Source organism: Dermacentor albipictus, chromosome 4 (assembly GCF_038994185.2).
Source record: "Dermacentor albipictus isolate Rhodes 1998 colony chromosome 4, USDA_Dalb.pri_finalv2, whole genome shotgun sequence".
Taxonomy (NCBI): domain Eukaryota; kingdom Metazoa; phylum Arthropoda; class Arachnida; order Ixodida; family Ixodidae; genus Dermacentor; species Dermacentor albipictus.
The window spans coordinates 118,164,505-118,187,634 of NC_091824.1; the positions used below are offsets into that span (position 1 = coordinate 118,164,505).

The window sequence follows — 23,130 nt, forward strand, 5'->3', positions numbered from 1 at the left end:
CGACTACCCATCTGTGCACGACTATCATGTCGCTGTAAGCGAAGCATGTTGCCTGCAACTAACAATTCAAGGTCTGAAGTTGTTGTGTAACCCTAGTAGCAACTTCCTAGCTCTTTTTCTTTCCATACATAAATATCAGTTAGTGTGGTAGCCTTATATATAGCCGTAATGGACTTCTCGGGCCCGCAAATTTGCAGGAACACTTCCGTTTGCATATGCTTCGTAATTTTTCGCAAGGGTCACGAAAGTATCCAATCTGTAGCGACCACCGCTCGTTTTACTTGAAGTTAAAAAAAAAGGAGAAACAAAAAAAGAAACAAAATGGGGGGGATAGAAAGGGGGAGAGTACATGACGTATCTCCGCAACCATTCAAAATTGAAATTTATTGAGACGTAGGCGATCACATTGCTTGATGGACGCGTACATGCCGGGTCTACGGGATGCCGCAACGACGCCATCTGCGAAGAGAGAGAAAGGAAAGAAAATAAGGTCGTAAAGTACACTCAAATTCGCTCCACAATCATCGAAACGACCATCTCAACGTGCTAGCAGGTTAGTTGGCTTGACTTTATAGCCCGTAATAACAACGCTGAACGGATGAACCGTGTTGTACAAAGTCCTTCATCCGTTCTACATGCGCGCTGTGGAGATTTGTAACCAAGTCGAAACTATCTGAGTTGCTCAACGAATGTGCCGCGGTGCACACCTTGTAATTGATCATAATTCATTATGTACAGGGCAGGCCACTTCCTAACAGTATCTTAGTTTGAGCGATCAAGGCAGAAAGCTGGGCTAGTTGGTGTGTCATCATTATTCTAAAGACTAGCGCAAAATAGCAGGGACAAAGACAGAGTAGACGACAGGACGAGCGCTAAACAACGCTCGTCCTGTCGTCTACTCTGTCTTTGTCCCTGCTATTTTGCGCTAGTCTTTAGAATAATGACTTAGTTTGAGACTATGTTAGATTCATCGCTGCGCCACTGTCTTGTATCTCATGATCGCAACGTTGTTCGGCGGTTATCCTTCTCTGCGACAGCGTTACGCTAATCGAGCGTAACGTGTCCAGTACGGACGTATATCACTGAGCGTTTCTATTGGCCTTAAACCAGAAGTTATTTATCATGACTACTGCATGGTCTGAACTGTCAATCAGTTAAAGGGAGGAGGTAAGAAGCAACAAATCTGCAAGAAGTTGGAGGTCACCAAACCCAACAAGCTCTGCATGTGTGAAATGAAAATAATATCCAGAAATTTATTAGAGATTATAGGAACACAATGTTGGAGAAAGGAAATAATTTCACGAAATAAGCACAGATAGTTAGATCTGTGCGGTTGCGTTTCTTAAGCATCCATTCATTCGTTCGCACTCATTTCGGTCGTTGCTAGTATAGTGCAGCCTTATGTGCAAAAGCAAAAGTGATGATGACGATGCGTTGGGCTTCGCCACAGCACCACGGAGTACTACGGCACAAACACCTTCACTGCAGAGGACTATCGTTAAGCTATGCACGATGTTGAAAACGCAATGCTGATGCGCAACGCACACGCACACACAAAAGCTCAGTCACAGCAAAGCGCAAAGAACAGCACAGCAGCCAGCAACGTTACACAATGAGTAATCATAGTTCAAATCAAGATGTGCTGGTCATATGTATGGAGGCTTGTTTCTTGCGCATGGCTTGATCACGAGATCCACGTCTACACTTATGTCACAATACAAACAAACAGTGCTTGTGCACGGTGTTTGCAAAAATGATTACGCCGTAGTTTGTTCGGCAAACTGCTTCGCAGAAAAGCTAGCTTTACAATTAAGAAGCGGGTCTATTGCATTGATTCGTGGGACAGTATACCTACTATATCTATACCCTGTCATCTATTCTAACCCTTCAGAAGCAGATCGCCCGTATTATTTAATTCGTGCCCTTCCAGGTCGCACTTCTGTTTATCCATCATCGTGTGCTGTCTTTATCTTAATGTTATTATTATAATCTTGCTCTACCCTTTTTCAAGCTTTCTTTTTTTTTTCATCACTACAATTGCATTGTAGTGTTCCACCACGAAAGGTGGTTAGCACTAACTCTACCCGTCTTACAACTAATGAAATCTTCTTCCTAAAGTACTCACTAAGTATGACAAACAAACTATTCTTATTTCAACAATTTCGCTTTAGAAGTTCATTCCAATGAAAGCGATTTACAGCAATGTAACTCGCTTTCAATCTTTAAGGCTTTAATGACGGATTACCTTTACAAAATTAACGAACTTAACAAATAATCGACTATACAGTGTTACATTGTTCATTTTACTTATGTGAAGCGTTTATGCGCATCCTTGTTTTTTATACTTCTTTATACAGTTTACTGACTTTCACAATAATACAATGTTTACTGTGCTATTCAAATAACGAAATATTATTCGTTTGCTCTCTTCCATTCACTCACTTTTCATTCGTTTTTTGCGATATATTTTCTCCGCACATAGCCTTCGTCGTTTCCTTACATACATTTCTAGCTTATTTCCACATATTGTTTGCGTAACTTGTCAGGCTCGCTTTATCTTGTAATTATCGTTATTCCCTCGTGGAAGCTCCTGCCTGCCGTTTCTAATTTTTTGACCTCCTCTAGAATATTACCGTGAATATATATTTTTAATATTTGTCAATAAAAAGTATTATTTGCTGGGGAGAGTGCAAAGGACATAATCGCTTTTCAAGTTATAGCAACCGACTTGTATATGTTACGAACGTGGAACACCCCAATTTTGTTTAAGTACACCGCTGGTTAAATGCTGAAGGCGGTATCTCCAGATACGTGATGAAACAAAACGTTTCTCCGTGTTTGTTGTAATAAAAATAGTTTTTCTTGGCCGAAACACTGACATGAATGTTTAACATCGCTTTAGAGGTTGGAATGCTGATGCTGCATTCTGAAGTCTCATGTCAACTCGTGGTATGGGAAAGACGAAGACGACGAACGCTCTCTGGCTCTCGGGCTGTCGGCTGAACTGGCCAGCGATGTAGTTATCCTTTATAAATATACTCTGTAAATAGGGGAGGAAGAAGAAGAAGAAACGATAGCGTGCGTCAATATCTGCTTCTCCTGCTTCTCTACATGATTAAGGTGGAGTACTTGCTTCAATCTTGAAGATGTTGGCACCAAACGACGGCTAAAGGTGCAAGGATTCCGCCTATACCAAGTTTTCAACGGTGGGTGGACATTTTCCCAGTCGTTCGAGGACTTTTCTGTGCGACCTCTGCCCGGCCGAGGCTCGGTGGGCGAGCTCAGCGCGGTTCCACACGCTCAAGCCACGATGTCTACGGCTATGCAAATCACCGTTGATGGCGAGGATATATCTCCCGACGAAGTCAGTGAAAGCGCTGGGTGGACCACAGCCTTACGCAAGCGAAAACCCATCATCCAGGACCCGCTCGGGCAGGGCGCCCGAGTCACCGACATGCGACGTGGCGGGAATGAAAGCCAGGCACCGTCGAGTGTCAAGGCACGGCTAACGACTGCTTCGAGATTGCCTCGGCTACCGAAAGAGCATGTTCGAATCATAATCCGTCCCCGTGGAGGACTGGACATCAAGAAGATGGGCCACTTCAGAGTTGCGCAAGCCCTCACTACCGCTGCTAGGCTTACGGAGGCGGATACGGCGGAGGATATCATATGTCCGAACATGGTACAAAACATATTGGTGACAAGCACACCATCAAAGCGCAACGCCATGGCCTACGCCGATGTGGAAGCTATACGTATTGGACAAGCCAGCTACGAAGTTAGTGCATATATCGCAGCCCCCGAAAACACATGCAAGGGAGTTATTCGTGACATTGATCCCACCATCGATCGAGAGGAGCTCAAACGCCTCATCATTCAATCCAAGAATCCAAGCGCCCTCGAGGTGAGACGCATCAAGAACACAAGCATGGTAGTCATCCTGTTTGATGGACTCAAAGTCCCGGACTACGTAAAATGCGGTCCCAGTTTGGTCAAATGCTCTCTCTATCGCAGACAAACTGACGTTTGCTACGCATGTGGAAAGCTTGGCCACAGAGCTGACGTTTGCCCAGCCCCTGAAAATGCAATCTGCCGCGGCTGTGGTGCGAGCAACCCGGACGATAAACACGAATGTACACCGAAGTGCACCCTCTGCGGTGGCCCTCATCCCACGGCTGACAGAACCTGCAAGCAAAGGTTCCAAATTCCGTTTGTAGTTAGACAACGGAGAAGAGAACGGCGCAACCGCGAACAATCCAAACAACCAACTGGGTCGCCAACCCCTCTCAAGTCGGCCCTCAGCTGCTCGCACAGATCCAGGAGCCGATCCCGAGACCCCGGCGGCGAGGATGGCGGCTACCAGGACCGTGCCCCTTCTAGGGGTCGCTCGACGGAACGTTCGTCTTCCAGGGGCCGCAAGGCCCTCAGGACCCGCTCCCGCTCCAGGGGCCACTCTCGTTCCATGGGACCTGCAGTTCAGATCCAGGATCCTGCTGATCGTGGTACCACATGGGCTGACCGGGTCAAAGAATCACCGAAAAAGGTAACGGGGGGTCAATCGCCAGAGCACAACAGGATTGCACAATTGGAAAGGGAAAACGCTTCGTTAAAATACGCGATAGAGCAGCTCGCAGCAGAAATTGCAGAACTCAAAAAAGCCAGCAAGCGAGAGACAGTTCAACTCACTCAGGCCCCTGCAGTAGAAACGCCCATGGAGATCCCCGTAGCGGAACCGCTCACAGCAGAAATCGCAGAACTCAAAAAACCCAGCCCGCAAGAGACAGTCCAACCCACTCAGGCCCCTGCAGTAAAAACGCCAATGGAGATCCCCGTAGCGGAACCGACGGCCAATGGTCTACCCAAAAAGAGGGCGCTGGCAGTTCATGCCTCAGACAAGAGCGCCAGTGTTCGTAAATTGGAAAAAACGATAGATAAAATTGATGAATCCCTCGAAAAAGTTCAAATTTTGATTGACAAACTCGCTGAGGCGGTCAGATCACTAGGAATCAGATATGACAATCTGGAGCGCCACGTTTCTACAATGGCTACAGCGACATCGTTGGACATAGTAAATAACACCGACACTGAACGGTCGGCAGCGGCTGCGCTCCGCAGCATTTTATAACACAAGCTAACTGCTACGTCCCACCATGGCGGCACATCACAGGGTAATTAATATCTGGCAATGGAACTGTAGGGGATTCCATCGTAAAAGGAATGTCCTACAACAGTTCATTCGGACCCACCAGGAAAAGCCACATGTAATCCTATTACAAGAAACGCTCACGGATACGGTCAGCCTACCAGGCTATAAATCGCATACCCAATATGGTGATGGGAAGAGGGGAATCAGCACATTAGTCACCAACAAATGTGCGTTCATAGCCCACGATCTGAATCTTGAATCCAATAAGGTTGAACACTCGCTCGTTGAAATCATCCCCAGCGGACAGTTCAAGACAAGTATATTTATACTTAACATATATAGTACACCCAAAGACCTCAGGCAAAGATTCGCGGCAATTATCAACAAGGCTACAAGCAAGGCCAAGACATTCCCACTACTGGTGGCCGGAGACTTTAACGCTCCGCATCAAGCATGGGGGTACCAACAAGCTAACCGCAAGGGCGTTGACCTATGGCAAACTACAGTGAATAATAACCTCACGCTTATAACAGATCCGGCTTTTCCAACCAGGATCGGCAACTCTTGCTCTAGGGATACCACACCTGACCTCTTTTTCATACGGAATGTGGAATCGGCATCTTGGTCCAACCTCCAAGTAGACCTTGGCAGTGATCACAACATCCTGGCCACCTCCGTCAACGTGAGAAGCGGGGACCTCAAAGAGTTCACTATTACAGATTGGGATTACTTTCGCAAAATTAGGGAAGAGCGAGCACAAACACATGACTCAGCACTTAGCCTAGAGCAGTGGGCTGAACAGTTAAAGGAAGATATCAGCGTGGCGACAAAGAAAATCCAGACTGAATTGGAGGTAGACAGGATGGATAGCCGCCTCGCTCATCTTCTAGAAGCTAAAACGTCACTGCTGAACAGATGGAAAGGGCAGAAACTCAACCGAAGGCTCCGAAAAAAGATCGCGGAGCTCAACAAAACAATAGAAGATCACTGCCAAACCTTGAGCAGACAACAGTGGGATGAGGTCTGCAATTCCGTGGATGGCCAGATGAGAGTTGGAGCTAAATGGAACCTCCTCAAGCATCTGCTCGATGATACCAACACCAAGTCAAACCAAAGACAAGTGATAGCGAAGGTTCTACACCAGGCATCACAATCAGAGACATTGCAGACCATACTCGACAGACTCGCTCGCAAGTATCTGCCACTGGGCAACTCGAGTGACGAAGACTATCCCCCCTACAAAGGTTCATCTTGCCCCGAGCTAGATAACCCCTTCAAGGCATGCGAAGTAAGGGAAGCTCTCCAGAGTCTAAATGGCAGGTCGGCCCCTGGTCCTGATGGCATCCCCAACCGGGCCCTCAGAAACTTGGACGACTGCTGTATAGAATGGTTGACAGAGGAGATTAATGGAATATGGGAACGAGGGCTTGTTCCGGAGTCCTGGAAAATGGCCTCGGTCATCCTCATTCCAAAGCCTGGAAGGCCCCCAAGTCTCTCAAACCTCAGACCCATTTCACTCACGTCCTGCGTGGGGAAAGTAGCGGAACATGTTATACACGATCGAATTTCCAAGCACATCGAGAAACAAGGATTGTTTCCGTACAACATGATTGGCTTTCGTCCGGCCCTGTCAACGCAAGACGTGATGAAGCTTATCAAGTGTCAAATCATTGACAACACCACAAGAGATGTAAGAGGCATCTTAGGCTTAGACCTGGAGAAGGCCTTTGACAATGTGTCCCATGCTCACATTCTTAACTCCATTTCCGAGCTCAATTTGGGAGACGCCTTCCACAGATACATTAGCTCGTTCCTACGGGATCGCAAGGCCACGATCAAAATCGGTGACCTCGAGTCCGACAATTTCATTTTGGGCCCCAGAGGCACGCCACAAGGAGCGGTAGTCTCACCACTGCTTTTCAACATCGCCATGAAGAAACTATCGGAAAGGCTCTCCAACATAGAAGGGATCAATCATACGCTCTACGCTGATGATATCACAATCTGGTGCACCGGAGGAAGCGAAGGAGCTGTTGAATTGGGCTTACAGGAGGCTATAGACCAAACAGAGATGTACCTGGAAAATACGGGGCTTAGATGCTCCCCGAGCAAGTCTGAGCTCCTCCTCTACAGGCCAGTCAGGAGAGGTTCCAAACCTAGAGGCTGGAAACCGTTGTCAGAAATAAACATCAAACTCCACACTAAAAGCGGCTGTACCATCCCCAGAGTAGACACAATTCGCGTGCTTGGCATGTTCATCGAATCCAATGGCAGTAACAATACGACGCTCAACAAGCTCACAGCCAAGACTGAGAACATGATCAGACTTATCAACAGAGTCTCGAATAGGCGTGGAGGCTTAAAGGAAGACAACCTCCTCAGGTTGTTCCACGCCTTCCTCATGAGTCATATAGTTTATGTGGCAGCCATGCATAACTGGTATAACTCCGAGAAGAAACGATTAGACACGCTCATCAGAAAAAGTATAAAAAAAGTACTAGGCATTCCGTTACGGGCGAGTACGGATCTCCTTATGCAACTAGGAGTGCACAACACATTGGACGAGATAATTGAGGCCCAGGAGTCAGCCCAACTGGCCCGTCTATCCTGTACCCCGGCTGGAAAGAAGATCCTGGCGGTTCTTGGGATCAACCCTATCCTCATGGAAGAGCGGAAATATGAAATTTCAGAAGATCAAAGGAACAACATACGAGTTGCACCGTTTCCTCGTAACGTTAATCCTCAACACAACGTAGGCAGACGCAGGGCAAGAGCCCTCGCCCTCCTCAAGCGTACCAAGGACGATCCCTACTCGGCATGTTTTGTGGACGCCGCCCAATATGGACAGTCGTCTAACTTCGCTATTGCCCTCGTTGACCACAACGGACAGATAGTGAATGCGGCTTCCCTGAAGTGCTCAACACCAACCAGAGCGGAGCAGGTCGCAGTTGCTATAGCACTCCTAGACAACAGCAGATCACAAATCTTCACCGATTCGAGATCGGCGGTCAGGGCTTTCGCTTCAGGATCCATCGCTGAAGAGGCTCACAAGATTCTCAAGAACAAGATCATCTCTCCGCACACCATCACGTGGTTTCCGGCTCACCTCGAACCCCAGCTTGACTCGTTTCCCAATCTCAATGACATCGCCCACTCCCAAGCGCGCGCACTAACCCACCGCGCGGGAGCAGGATCGAGCTCAGACTCCGGGGTCCTCGAGTTTCGGGACACTCTCACTACTTTCAGCGAAATTACTACGCACTATCACCTGGGTAGGAGGACTTATCCACCCCCTCACAGCAAACTGGCAAGACCTCTGGCGTCCACTTTACGCATGCTTCAGACTAAGTGCTATCCAAACCTGGCCCTTTTCCACGCGATCACTCCAGAGGCTTTTAGCTCTACTTGCCCCGACTGTGGGGCTGTTAGCAATCTCGCACACATGCTCTGGCGATGCCCCTCGTTACAGGGACCCAATCGCATCACAGAAGAAGAATGGAGCTCTGCCATCCAGAGCTCAGACCTTTCACGTCAAACCTGGGCTGTCCAGAGAGCCCACGATGCGGCGGTTAGGCTCGGCCTACCCGTCCCCACGTGGGAGCGGCCCGCAGCTCTGCCCTAGGGCAAAGCTTCTCAGGACCTTGTAATTAAAGTTCTTTGTCTGTCTGTCTGTCTGTAAATAGTATCCAGTTCTTAATCCTTCGTTCGCGTAACATTTTGGTGGAGAGTGCCGTTCCCCGTCCTCGCCACAGAGCTCTGCAAAGGGTGCTTTCCGCCATGGCTCCCGGTGACGACACCGCGTCTGCTTCTACTCCTGCGACCCCGACAAGAGCGTACGTTACGGTTACTAATCCCCGCGATCCTGGCATATTCTGCGGCCAAGGTAATGTCGACATTGAAGACTGGCTCAGCCTGTATGAGCGTGTTAGCCGAAACAACGGCGGGGACACTACCATTATGCTAGAGAATGTCCCATTCTACTTGGGCGGAACTCCTCGAGTCTGGTTACGGACACAAGAGGACGAGGTCTCTAGCTGGGATGCTTTCAAGCAGAAGCTCGGCGACCTCTTTGGAAATCCCACCGGTCCGCAGCTGGCTGCTAGAAAAAAGCTTGCTACCCGAGTTCAGTCTTCTACTGAATCGTATGTCTCGTACATACAAGACGTGCTCGCTCTTTGCCGGAAAGTCGACGAGCAAATGGCGGAGTTTGACAAAGTCGGCCACGTACTCAAAGGAATCGCGGACGACGCGTTCAACTTTTTGGTCTTCAATAATGTGTCCACCATCGCCGTGCCAAGGAATGCCGCCGCTTTGAGCTCGCCAAAAGCCGCCGCGTCATTCTACAGTTCTCCCGGCTCCCTAACACGGCTGCGACATTGCCTTGCGTCGACCTTACCGCTACACCACCCTTAAATGAGCACGTCACACGTATTGTTCGCCGTGATCTCGAGGCTACAAGTCCTGCGCCGTTCCATCCACGCCCATTTGACCGCACCATTGCGCAACCAGCCCCTGCGATCTCTTTCACTGGAACACTTGCTGTGTGAGTGCCCGGCTCTTTCGATTGAGGTGTTCTCCCCGGAGAGACAGTTACTGCGCTGCACTTCATCCCAATTATTCCTCTTTCCTAACAAGAATCTCCATCTCTCTCATTCAGGCCGTTGTGCGGCAAGAATTTGCAAACCTAGGTTTTCCTGCGGCCTGCTCCGTCTCCCAACCTGACGCCCGACCGGTGCCGACAGCTACGCCTTACAGCGATCTGCATTCCCCTCCTAGATACCGCAACGCTTTCGAGTGGAGAACTCCGTACGACAAGCCCTTTTGCTTCCGTTGCCTTCGCATTGGCCACGTCGCTCGCCACTGCCGCACTTCCTGGACGTCGCCGTATTCGAGCTCCTTTTCCCCGTCCCCTCGCCCATATGCCGACCCGCGCCGTTACTCGCCTCGCCGTATGCCTCCTACCTCTGACGTATCCGTCGATCACAGTCGTCCTGCTCGCTCGCTCGCCGTCACCTCAGCGCCGTCGGTCCCCGTCGCCCCAGCCGCGCCGCTATTCGTCGCCGACCTATTACGGATGCTTCACATTCATCACTGTCTCGCTAACTTTAGTTCATGATATGATAGAATCTTTGAAGGACTCTAGGGCTTGCTGTAGTGTGTAAAAAGGAGGAAAAACGTCTTGTGCTTCAAGATATGTAAAGAAAATCACAAATCATGAGCGGTCTCCACAAAGCGACTAGAGAGGCGGATGAAGTGACGCCGCCATATGGGCACGGTGAAGAACTGCACGTTACAGTCAAAAAGGAAGTCAACAAAGATTAGACTACGTGAACACTGCTATAGGCGAGGGTATACGCAAAGAACAATAAAAATAGTAGTAGAGAATTTCGCCCATTTAACAGCGAAGCCCAAGTAGATGCGAAAAACTTTCTAAGGGATTTCATGCTCTTTGAAACGGCGTACTAGAAGGCTGTCTTCGTTGATAAGGAACGCGCACTCACGTAGTGTGAACGGTGCTGTCGAAGCGTCGCCTTTATAGGAGGTCACGCGCAAATGAAACGGCTGATGACGTCTTCACCGGCGCGTGACGTGAAGCCAGTAGTAGTCATCATCGCTGCGAGACATCGCTTATACATATATAGAACGAACAGGGCGCATTTCGGCCCCGACGTGTATGCTGAGAATTACTATCCACGATAGTGACGGGCGCGTAGGAAATTGCAGCTAACACGCGCGATCCGTGGCAGACGTTACCCAAGTTTCTCCGGATGTCTACACGCATCAGGGAACAACAAGACCATTAGCAAGCACGACAAGCCACACACACACAAAAAAAAAAAAACAAATCTCGGATAGCGCGAGACACGAGAAATTTGAGCACCGTCCCATCATAAAGGGGTTAAGTAACGAAAATTGCCCAAAAGATTTTCGGACATCATCCCTTTTTGTTAGTTTTTGTTGTGTTCAGGCCATCAAGACCGCCTCTGTCATCAGAAAGTCGGAAGACGAGCCAAGAACGCGTCTGCCCGAGTAAACACGTCAACTCTAGAGTGCTCCCTCTCGCGGCCACTGCAGAAAGCATCGCCACTCACGCACGCACGCGCAGAAAAAAAGCGCGCGAATCGGAAGAAAGCAACAGACACGCATACACGCACGCCCGCACTCACACGCGTGCGCACGCACACACGCGCATGCGCGCAGACATGTGTGCACACATACGCGCGCGAACACACACACGCGCGCGAGCGTGCACAGACGCAGACGCAGGCACACGGAGACGGCAGTGCGAGCGCGGGTGCCTGCGTGCGTGCTGTGCACAGTGCAATTACGGCGCTTGTTGTTGTCTCTGCTGCCTGATTATTGTGTTCGTCGCGGCGGGAAGACGAGCACCGGTCGCCTAATGATCAAGCTGACGACGACTACGACGTAGACGGCTGCTGCTGCTGCCTGACGCCTCGCCGGCTTCGCAGCCCCGCCGCGCCTGAGCAGGAGGCGTCTGCGGCGGCCGCCGCCGCCGCGACGGGGGCGTGCGTGCCGTTGACCCTGCGGCGTGCACCACGTATATCGCCCCCCTCCCCCCCTCCGTCTTGGTTGGCGCGAGTCGAGCCACTTCTACCGTTTCTTTTTTGAAAGATTGATCACTCTTGTTCGGTGGTCAGATCGAAGCAGTCGGCTACCCTGCGCGCAACGGCTGAAGAGCGAGGCAGTTCTTCTTCGTAGTGTTGGAACTGTTCTTGCCCGAGAAGGCGACTTCGAAATTAATTTGCCAGGCTTTGCGGCCCAGAACGGCGGAAGGGGCTTGACGTTGCAGGAAGACTGTTTCCAATGGCGGGTTCGCCAGGAAGCGTACTCTTCGGCATAGTGGCAGGCACTCCATCTCGTCGCACGAGTTTGGGATGCTTCCAACGTCACCACTTGAGATTGACATGCTTGGCAGGAGAGCTCACATTTCAGATCGCTGCGAGCGACGTCAGCGCGAACCCGCCTCGGGCTCTCTCAGGTTGAAATGAGTTTGAGAACTCGACCTCGTCCCTACATGAGAGAGGTTGAACAGGCGATAAGATTGAGGATTTAAGCTGATTATTGCGGTGCGTATTTATGTTTCCCACGATTAAAGCTCCGTGACCATGTTCTGATGGCTCTGACAAAGGTTACTTTTAAAGCCGCAATACAGCAAATGAAACAATATTTCATGAAAAAGTTGTTCAGTAGGAGGTTTCAGCTGTGAAACATTGTCAAGGTATACTATATGTATTATAGGTATACTCTATAGCTACATTTATACATAATAATAAAGCTCCAGAAGTTTAATAAGAAATTCTACTAAATACTGTCGGCTCATTCCTTCAGGGGAATGGGATATGAGTTTCGGCAAGAAAACGTTCGCTTCTAAACTTGGCCTCACTGAGCATTTGACCTCATTCAACTTCAGACTCACAGGTGAGATTGAGGCCACAATTCTTGACTGCACTCCGAGAATTTCTAGTAGTTTGCGTATGTCTGAAATTTTCCTCACTATAGGAGAGGAGCCAACAATACTTCGCTTACCCATGCATGGGCTACAGCCAATATCTTTTCTATACAGTAAGCGCTGTGTGACAAAAAAGCAGCGTCGATATACACGTGATCGCGAGGTGGCACTAGCCGGGTGCGCGACGAGTTCGCGTCAGCACTCCCCCCCCCCCCCCCCCCCCATCGCCGGACCTGCAATAAAGTTCACTCACTCACTCACTCACTCACTCACTCACTCACTCACTCACTCACTCACTCACTCACTCACTCACTCACTCACTCACTCGATTCAAGTGGTCCACGTTTCTTCTATTCTGCATTGCGACCTGCTGCGACGGGAATGTAGAATTACAAGCTCGGGTGTGAACAGGAAAGTTGGTATCCTTATGAAGTAGCACGCGAACCTAGCTCATTTCCCTGAGATGTCTTCGTGTTGTAAAATTCACTTCCTTATGCTGTTATCGTACCCAGACACCCCCTCGCTCCTTAGTTGGCTACCGTGTGTATAGCATGGCATTAAATTAATCAATTTGAAAAAGAGGAAGCTAGCACGGCTCTCACGTACACCTATGTGTGCCAGAGCATCTATACTGTTGCTGTATTTCCTGCAGCATGGCTTGGTGTCCGGGCCTCACTGACACAAAATTTCGTTGTGAGGATCTTCAATTCTCTCTCTCTCTCTATATATATAAATATATGTATGTATGTATGTATGTATGTATGTATGTATGTATGTATGCATGTATGTATATATATATATATATATATATATATATATATTTGTGTGTGTGTGTGTGTGTGTGTGTGTGTGTGTGTGTGTGTGTGTGTGTGTGTGTGTGTGTGTGTGTGTGTGTGTGCTTTGTACCTCGTTATATAGCGGTGGATGCATGGATGTCGAAGAGAGCAAACAAGGAAACTTGAAAATCTTTAATGACGATACGCAATGAATAGTCTATTGCGCGAGTTATGCGCCTTCTTACCCCAATGGGCATTGTTGTGTGTGTTGGTTGGGTATTGTCATTGCACTATAGCAGTTTTTGCGGCCGCTAGTGTGTAATGTGATATACGCGTTCTCGTCAGACATGGCTCCCGCGGCAGGATATTCTGTTTGGTGATGCCGAATTTCGGTTCACTCGGCTTCTCACAACTGCTTTGTTTCTCGACCAATCGCTATATACTCGTTTGCATGGTCTGTCTATGGCCATTGGCATACACAATTGGTTACATGCTCGAACTGGACGCACTTGAATTAACGCAACGTCGATGCAGTAGTAAACATCCAGTGCTTACCTAAGAAAAACTCTTACTTACAAGGTCTTGAAGCTAAACATTTCGACAGAATTGTCTGTCTGGTTGGGAAATTGATTAGGACTTGAGACTGACTCCAACAAAATATTTGGTTGGAGTCAGTCTCAAGTCCTACTCCTTACTTACAAGGTGTATCACGTCTCGGAAGCGAAACAATCATTCCCCTCTCCCTCTCTGTCCCGACCATACTTTTCCTTATAGTTCTGGCTTATTGCCACATGTCATGATAGGTTAGCGAATTGAACGGGTGCCGGTCCGCCTAATGCAATAATCGCATAAGTGACTTCTAAATGTTGTCCACCAGCAGTCAACGCAATTCAATGTCACGTACACCTTCCAGAAACGCTCGGGCCTAAAGCGGACGGAAGCAACAGGTCAGCAGTCGAGATAAACAAGATACGTTTAGAGTATTGGTTAAAAAAAAGAAGAGGGAATAGATTGATACGACCGCAACCTTTGATAGCGGTGCAAGGTAGATAAATTTTGAGAAAGAGAAGAAAGATTAAGGAACTATATCCAAAATGTTAGAATGAAAAGCATGTGTAGCATGCCTGATCAACTCAAGCAGACTAGGTGACTATTTGTCACCGCCCCGATTCAGAGGGGATGCCAAACAACAATAATAATAATAATAATAATAATAATAATAATAATAATAATAATCACTTTAGTTAGCCAGAACAGCGAAGCCCATGGCGTAGGTTCGTGTAGAATTCTGTAGCTTCAGGGCGAAGACGAAGTGACTGCGAGCCAGAGCGCTATTTTAACGCGACAGCGTTAAGGAGCTCGTGTCGCAGAAAAAGCCGGTGTCGTCGGCGTTTCATAAATAAACAGCAATTCATAAATAAAAACAACTTGCAAGATGGGCTGGGTGGGAATCGAACCAGGGTCTCCGGAGTGTGAGACGCTACCACTCAGTCGTGAGTTCGATGGTACAAAGCGGGACAAAAGCGCCTCTAGAGAATGCGGCGTTGCCTTAGAAACGTGACGAGTAGCGAAGTACGTTTCCGCTACATTTCTTCTGCGCTTGGCGCACACGCAGAGCCATCTTGCGGCAAACACAGAAGACGCCCTCCTCGCAATGTACAGCGCTGCCCCGACAGGTGGCGCGCCACTCGCCCGCTTCTCCCCATCGTCTCGTCAAGAGCATGCCGAGCGAATGAATGGGCGGTGTGAACGGGGTGCGATAACGCTATCGCATTCCACTCTTGAAGGCGAAGTTTAAGCGTGCTCCAATTTTTTCTAGCTCAACTATTTTCACGTGATTTCTGTGTATATCACGGAGGTGCTGCCATGGGTTGTGGCACGCATGTAACTTGACTTCCCCACACCTCTGCTGGGAATTGACTTCCAGAGCGACACCGACCGCGACGATACCAGTGTCTACTCACTCAGCAGTGAGGACGTCTCCGATGACGACTTTCAGCTTGTGAGGAGTCGCAAGGCGAAACGAAGAAACAGCAGGGCCTACCTGTCTTCAAGCACGTCGACTGCAGGACCAACTCGGAATACTTGTCAGTACGATTCTATTTGTACCGGAACACGCTACCGACAACCTGAGGCGACTCAACAGACAGTCTGTCTGGGTGGTCCTTGAAGCAGTGACGCCAAATCAAGTCATGGACGTCAGAGTCAACACACTCAAAATGTCTTGGCTATTGACGTTGTACGTGAGACTGCGCTGCAAACTTTGAACAAACTTACGGAACTTGGCGGCATGAAGGTCCGCTCGTGTATTCCTCTGGACAGTGACACCACTACTGGTGTCATCTACGACGTGGATGTCTCCATCTACAGCGCTGACTTGCCTATACTAGTTAAGCCAGCTGTTGATGGCTTTGCCATAACTCACGTCTTTCGACCCGGCGCATCCCGCTGTGTGAAGGTAATCTTCAAGGGCGAATCTCTTCCCTCACGTGTCAAGGCGGGACACTTTAGACACCACGTACGACCATTTATCCGAATGCCACCCTAATGCCGCAATTGCATTATGGCTGGGGCACGTAAGAGCTGTGTGCTAGAACACGAAAGTTTGCTCGCGCTGCGCAGAGCCCCATGATGCAGATTCCTGTGTAGCCACGGTTCTCAAATACCCCAATTGCATTGCGTCCCATGATGCTTCGTCAAAGGAGTGCCCCAAAAGGAAGAAGGAAAGGAAAGTCTTGAGGCAGATGGCAAGAGACCGTTCGTCTCGTCGGGTAGCTGTTGCGGCCGTTAGAAAGCGACGCTCCCGAGCCGTCGAACTTCAAAGAACACAGATGCCTCCTTGAAGAGCGCGCTACATCCGACAACTCCTCCTCCTCTGCCCCCTAGGCCTGGTGGAGTCGAGTCTAAGGTCGTGCTACACAACACCAATACTGAAGCTTGGCCCGCGCTGCCAAAGCGACAGCACCCGCCACAGCTGAAGCCACAACCGAAGCAACCGCCGGGGCCACAGCCGATGGCACAGCTGAAGCCAACAGTTGAAGCCACATCTAGTGCCACAGTCGAAGCCACCGCCGGAGCCACGACTCGTACCACAGCTGATGTCATAGCCGATACCAAAGTCGATGCCACAGCCGATGCCACAGCCGATGCCACAGCCGGAGCCACAGCTGGAGCCACAGTCACATAAAAGGATACAGTGCACCGTGGTAGAGTCCACAGCGCCGACTCCCGATAAATTGTCCGAAGACCGGAAAGTGGTAGTGATGCTTGGGTGCTTCGCAAATACCCCTCATGTACTTTTCAGCAAGTTGCATACTCCGTCAGGGCGAAGTGCAGTGCCAGTGCTGGATGCTCTTAATCCAGTGCTTGCAAGTCTTGAGTAAGCCCCATAGCTCACTCGCAGCCTCCTATTCGCGCAACGACCACTGGCGCTTTGGTCGTACCAGATGTCATCAACGCAGATCACCACATATGGCACCCCACTTTGGTGTCACGGTGCTTCGCTGCACGTATACACAGTCATCGCTGCCTTCTTGTTTTCTTCTTTCTATTCCCTTTACCTCACCCCCAGTGTAGGGTAGCAAACCGGACGCTCATCTGGTTGACCTCCCTGCCTTTCCTCCTCTTTGCTATCTCTCTCTCTCTGTAGCTTCATTCCCTCTTTGCTATCTCTCTCTCTGTAGCTTCAGCCCTCCTATAGCACGGGCTGTTCTTCGTTATTTAAATTTCTTTCTTTTTTTGCGCGATTGTATGTTGTGGTCACTGAGGTTACTCTACACTCTAAGCCAAAAAGGACTAAAACGGGTATGGCTGTTAGTCTCTTGGGGGACTAAATGACCTGCCACAGATTTTGAACCAATTTTGGACTAACTGCGGGAGCAAATGCAGCGGCCTAACTGGGGGAGCAACTACTGCGGACTAAAAGTGAGGGCAACTTTTAGACCCTCCCAGTTAGTCCCTAGAGGATCAACGGTTAGTCTGTTAAAGTTAGTCTACAGGAGTAACTGCAGGAGCAACTTTTAGCCCCTCCCAGTTAGTCCCTAGAGGACCAACAGTTTGTCTGTCAAGGTTAGTCCACAGGGAGTAACTGCAGGAGCAACTTTTAGTCCTTCCCAGTTAGTCCCTAGAAGACCAACAGTTAGTCTGTTAAGGTTAGTCCACAGGGAGTAACTGCAGGAGCAACTTTTAGTCCTTCCCAGTTAGTCCGAAATCACTTTTCCAATGATTCCAGGTTGCCATAGCTTTTCAAGCAAAAACAATGATCGAACTCAAGTAACCCATGTTTATTTTTGATTACATATTGCCACCATCATCTTGAGCCACAATTAACAAAACAAAAAAAGGAATACTAGCATACAAATGCCAAGTCCTTGGTATACAGTAATGACATATAGATACAGAAGAAAAAAAAATTGACTGAAAATATGCAGCAGTTCAAACAAAATAAAACAACTCCAAAGTATACAGCAGATGAAACGTGTCATAGCCAGAGTAAAATCATGAAAATGAAATTAATTCAGGAGCAGTCACAGTCAAATATAAGTTAGAAGCACTCTACAACCCCCGAATGCAGATATCTAACTTGGCTCGAACTTGACTTCTGGCAGTCTCAAGACAGCTTCGCCGCGCGTCGTAAATCGTGCTTGATCTTGCGGACGACTTGGGAACGACTTGGCTGCGTCGAAGTCCGCTCAAGTTTGAAGTCTGCTCCCGGGCTAGCTTGAAACTGACTTCGTGTGTTATTCCAACATGGCAGCCTCCCGAACGGACGTCGCGCGGAGGTTAGCTGCTTTCGAGTTTGCTTGCTACGCCATGGATACAGCATTTTCAGAGGCGCAGCCCTTGCCGAAAATTCCGCGACCCACCCTACGTGACCGAGGGAATTCGATGGAGCTGTACGACGACGAACAATTCCTCGGTCGCTACAGATTCACGAAGAACGCCGTGCGACTTCTCGCTACGTTGCCTATCCGGGTAAGCTCGGACAATAGAGGACCGATTGTGTGCCTCCTATGCTGCAGTTGCTGATGGCTGTGATGTTTTACGGCGCTGGCACGTTTCAAACAGTAACCGGAGGTCCCGTCCGCATTCTTCAGTCAACAGTGTGCCGCGCAGTAGGAAAGGTGACTCTGCTCATCGCGAAGCACCCGCGCCCCATGCTGGTGCGCTTCCCGCAGTCGCGGAAACATTGATTGCGAGCGTATTTTCTTATCTCCTGTGACTACACATAATAAAAAGTAGCCCAAATAAGTCAGTCATGCAGAACATGTGCGCTTACCAGTTTTGTGGCACTTTCCCTTTTCTTCCGCAGCTTCCTCTTTCCGCTTTTGCTTCAGGTTGGTCCAGCATTTTTTCAGTTGCAGGTGATCGCGCCGCGTAATCCCGTGGTTGGCATTCAAATGTTTTGCTATTTCTTTCCATGTCTGATTCTTCTTGGTCAACGACGCGACGTAAGTTTTCTTGCATTCCACAATATGCTTGTAGCCGTTCAGGAGTGTCGTCGGCAGGCTCCTTTCGTCTTCTTTAAAACGGGCTGCCGTGTTGCGTTGCGGTGCATTCTCTTGGGAGGAGACCGTACGTGAGTGCGACATTTCAGCGTCAAAGCCTGTTGACAGAACAGCAATTTCGTACCAAATGCGGCGCGCGGCCGTCGCGCGAGCCCCACAACTTGTTTTCCTAACAGACGACACTTTCCTAGCAGACGACACGCACTGCCAATTTGCGATGTCTACGACGATGCCGCACTCTCCCTCTCGTTGTTCTCGACAAACCCTCCATGCGAAGCAGGCAAATCGTTTGCACGTGTCATTTTATTTATTTATTTTGTTTTCTATCGGGTGTTGTCACCCATATGGGTCCGGGCAGGGGACTCAACGGCGCTCGGTACTCTTTGTTCACAGCACATGTTGCAGTTTTTTTTTTTCTTGTTTGTGACTCCGGCCTAGTGCGTTCGAATAGGTTAGCTTTTTCTTCAAAGGGTCACGTAGCCCGAGCAGAACACGGGCCGTCGCCTTCCTCCTGGAATGCCTATAGGCGAAAAGGGACGCGCGAGCTCCCTCAGAAACCGACCGTATGCCTCGTCTCGGCCTCTTGTATCCGGTTGCCGGCCCAGACGGCGCATGAACGCCTTGCGGCAATCGAGAACAAAAGCCGAGAAAGAAATGACAGACGAACAGACGGGGGCATGATCGGCAGACGCTGCCTCAGGACATCGAGACGACGGAAGAGTGCGCGCGCGCCCGCCGGGACCCCGACGAGCCGAAGTAGCCATCGGCCGGCGGCGGACAAAGGGGGCCGCCGCCGGCAGAGAGGAAAACGTACGCACCTTCAGACGCCCCGATGTGGTCTCCCCGGGACCCGACTTGCGCGCGCTTACCCGGAGTGCACGCAAGCAGGGCCCGATTCCCGCCAAAATGTTAGCCAATGGCGAAAGCCTGTTGACCTTCGTGTGGGCGGGATGACAGCAGAGCGACAGTGTTTTATGACCCGCTGCCACCCCGTCCAGACAGGGAGGAGAGGGAGGACACGGAGCCCCCCTCTCTAAAGGGACTAAAGTCAGAGGACTAAATTGTGCCGTTGATGCCCACCGTCGACCGTTACCTTGCAAGGACGAACATTTAGTCCCACAAATTTGCGCACGACACTTTGCCTCTGCACACGGCACGCACGGTGGATTAACCGTTGATCCAAAGGTCCAACGACTGCCGTTAGTCCCCTTTTCCCCGTTTTCGGCTTAGAGTGTACTTACTCAGCACTATAGAGCTATAGAGCCGAAACGCTCACTATCACGAGAATACGAATCGCAACAGATGTGAAAGTTCCACACGATTAAATAATAAATGAGGACGTGCATATATCTCGCATTAACCAGATTGTTGTTAAGTCGGTGTAATTAGGCTGAATTTCCCCTGTCACTGTCGTAACTGGCAGGTCAAGTGACATCGGCAGGCAGCTAACTCGAAGGCAACCGCAGAGCCGGTGCCTATTGCGAAAGCCGCGTTTTAATAACCCGCTATGTCCGTGTCTTGAACGTAGCGGGCAACACGAAAGACAGTGGCCAGCTACCAAAGCGATCTGGCAACGGGGGGCGTGAACTCAACGTCACAGCCCCACCTGCGAGCGTAATCGAACGTCGCCTCGCGGGTCAGCGCCGGCGGAAAGCGGCCGCGACGGCGGCTCATCCGCGGAAGCCCGCGAACAAGCCGACCGAGCCAGACAAGCGCAACAATGGCAGGGCAGCAAAATAAATCGATGCCGCGAGGCGGTAGTAGCGCGCGTGCGCTCGAGCCGTGCATTTGTGCATGGCTAGTTTGCCTCCCCTCGGTGCTGCCGCCTTATCTCCGTCCTCTGTTTTCGTTATTTTTATTAGAGAGGAACGTCACGACTGGCTTTTATTTAGTTTGCGCGCGCTCGCTCGCGCCGGGTTTGCCGATGTTGCTGCTGCTGCCGACGGGCGGCGGGTCGCGATGAGCCCGTGTGGCGCAGAGAAAGAAAAAAAAAAGAAACCCCGGCAGCAGACGGCGGCTGACCTTGCCGCTTCAGGAGCAGCAGACGACGGCCAGTGCGCGCGCGGGAGGGAGCGGGATTCCGCGAGAGTGGTGAGAGAATGCAGGAAAGGCGGAGGGAGAGGCCCGAGGCAAGCTTCGCAGGGAAGAGAGCGCTCGCTTTACTAGCGCTGGTAGCACGTACTGCAAGTCGAAGATTGTGATAATAGTTCGCTGATGCAGCCAAATTGCAGTAATTACGTTGCTGATGATATGCTGCACTAAGTACCGACAAATTATTGTCCGTCTGAAATTCGAACTGCGTAGCATAGTTTTGATCCCTCGCCAACAAAGTTGTTCTCTGCCAATACCGTGTTAATTTACTACAACGTGCAGCAGCGACAAAGTAGCTGTACTTATAGTTTCTTTCAGGCATTGCCACACGCTCTTGTCTACACCATCATGGTAGCACAACTTTTTGCAATGGTTCATCAGATGGTAGCATTAGCCTGTCCATGCACTATAGCCGTTTACGGAATACACGACACGTGGAGCGCCGATTGGCGCTATCATCGTCATACAGGCTCGTATCCTGTCGACTGTGCCAGTGCATTTCCATCTCAAATTATCCTGTCCTGTCGACTGCGCCAGTGAGTTTTCTTAAGTTACTTAAAGCTTTCCTGCTTTGTAACTGGCGCTGTAGACGGGATACGAAACTTTGTGGGAACACTCCAACGAATTTACATCTTATATACTTATATAATTTTGACTACTCTGGTGATTTCCATCCCACAGCCACGTATCATGTCGACTGAGTCAGTTTTCCTAACTTACTTAAGGCTCTTTGAATATGCAGGTACATTGTAGGGGCTGGCAAAATAAACGTTTCATTCTTTCGTCTAGGGGATTTCACAATGTGCCTGCAAGGCAAAGGACCTTTAATAGGGTTATGAGGGGCTTAACCACCATGAAGAGGGGCTTTATCAAATAAATATTCTATCTCTTTTGGAAGTATTGCGTAATGAAGGAGTGTATAAAGCATGCATCAGTGGCATAGGATATATTTACAGAGATTCCACAGCTACCATAATTGTTCGCAAGAAAATCAGTTGTAACAAATACTAGCAAACATAGTCGTTCCAGTGGTATTCATTGCATAAATGCAAGGAGTTTCACTATGTCAAGCTAGGAAGGATTAGTGGTAAGGATTAAGGGGTAAGGGTAAGGGGTAAGGGATTAGGGGTAAGGATTATTTAAGCAGCCTGCACTTCGCAAATTATATTGTCCTCTTTAGCAACGTCAGAGTTAATCTGCAAGAAATTATCGAGGGGCCCGGGCCCTTAAAATGTCAAAGTCTAAGGGTTAGGATTAATATACAAATTTCCGGTAATTTCCGGTAGCCAGGGACAGGAACAAAATTTTGTGATTGGTAGTGAGCCCATCGAAGCTATGCAGCAGTAGCTAGGCCAAGCAGCCCAAGGATATCCACATCATCAGTATATAGATCACCACACCAATAAAAGGAATTGGAGTGCATGAGGCAGACATTCTGAAATTAAGAACGGTCGATCAAAATTTTAATTGTTTGGTATAATGTCCCGAAGCTGCATTAGAGATCTTTGGATTGATTTTGACCAACTGGTATTTTTTAACATTCACCAAATGCACGGTACACGAGCATCCTTGCATTCCGCCCACAGGCTTGCGGCCACCGTGGCTGGGCATCCAGTCTGCGACTTCATGCTTAGCAGCACAACATCATATATCCACTGGGGCGCCGTTGCGAGCCACACTTGCCGTTATCTTTCCAAAATAAAAAGGCACAATTATTGCATTATGCCAGTGCCGACTCGTGGGGCTGAAACTTATTACTTACTGAAACTTAGTAAAAAAAACATGAAAGTGAATAGTAGCTAAGGACCATGCAAGGAGAACTATAATGGACAAAGGGAGGTGTAACATGATGAGACAGGAAGATGGTGGCATGGATTAGAGAGCAAAATTGTGCAGCTGCTGTTCTAGTGCTGATTAAAACGGAGAAGTGGAGCGCATGCCCATTCGAATAGCACAATGAGTGTCTAAGGAACGGAACCAGAATCTGGGATGGCAGGTGCTTGTGTTGTCATGCAATTTCGGAATTTGCAGGTGTGCAAAAGAGTCCTCTGATGCAATACATTATTAACTGGAGATCACTAAGAGAGGCCTTCGCAACTGCAGTGGACATGAAATAAGTTACATCTCGCGGTGTCACGC

At 49.3% G+C, this 23,130-nt stretch overlaps 1 long non-coding RNA gene across 1 annotated transcript in view; it reads right to left on the bottom strand.

Annotated features, from left to right (window-relative positions):
- Nucleotides 1-322: 322 nt before the first annotated feature.
- LOC135914692 (uncharacterized) overlaps nt 323-23,130 on the bottom strand; it is a 40,119-nt gene continuing 17,311 nt past the window's right edge. The window contains exon 2 of the long non-coding RNA XR_010568377.1: nt 323-459. This is a non-coding gene — a long non-coding RNA (uncharacterized lncRNA). The remainder of the gene's footprint in view (nt 460-23,130) is intronic.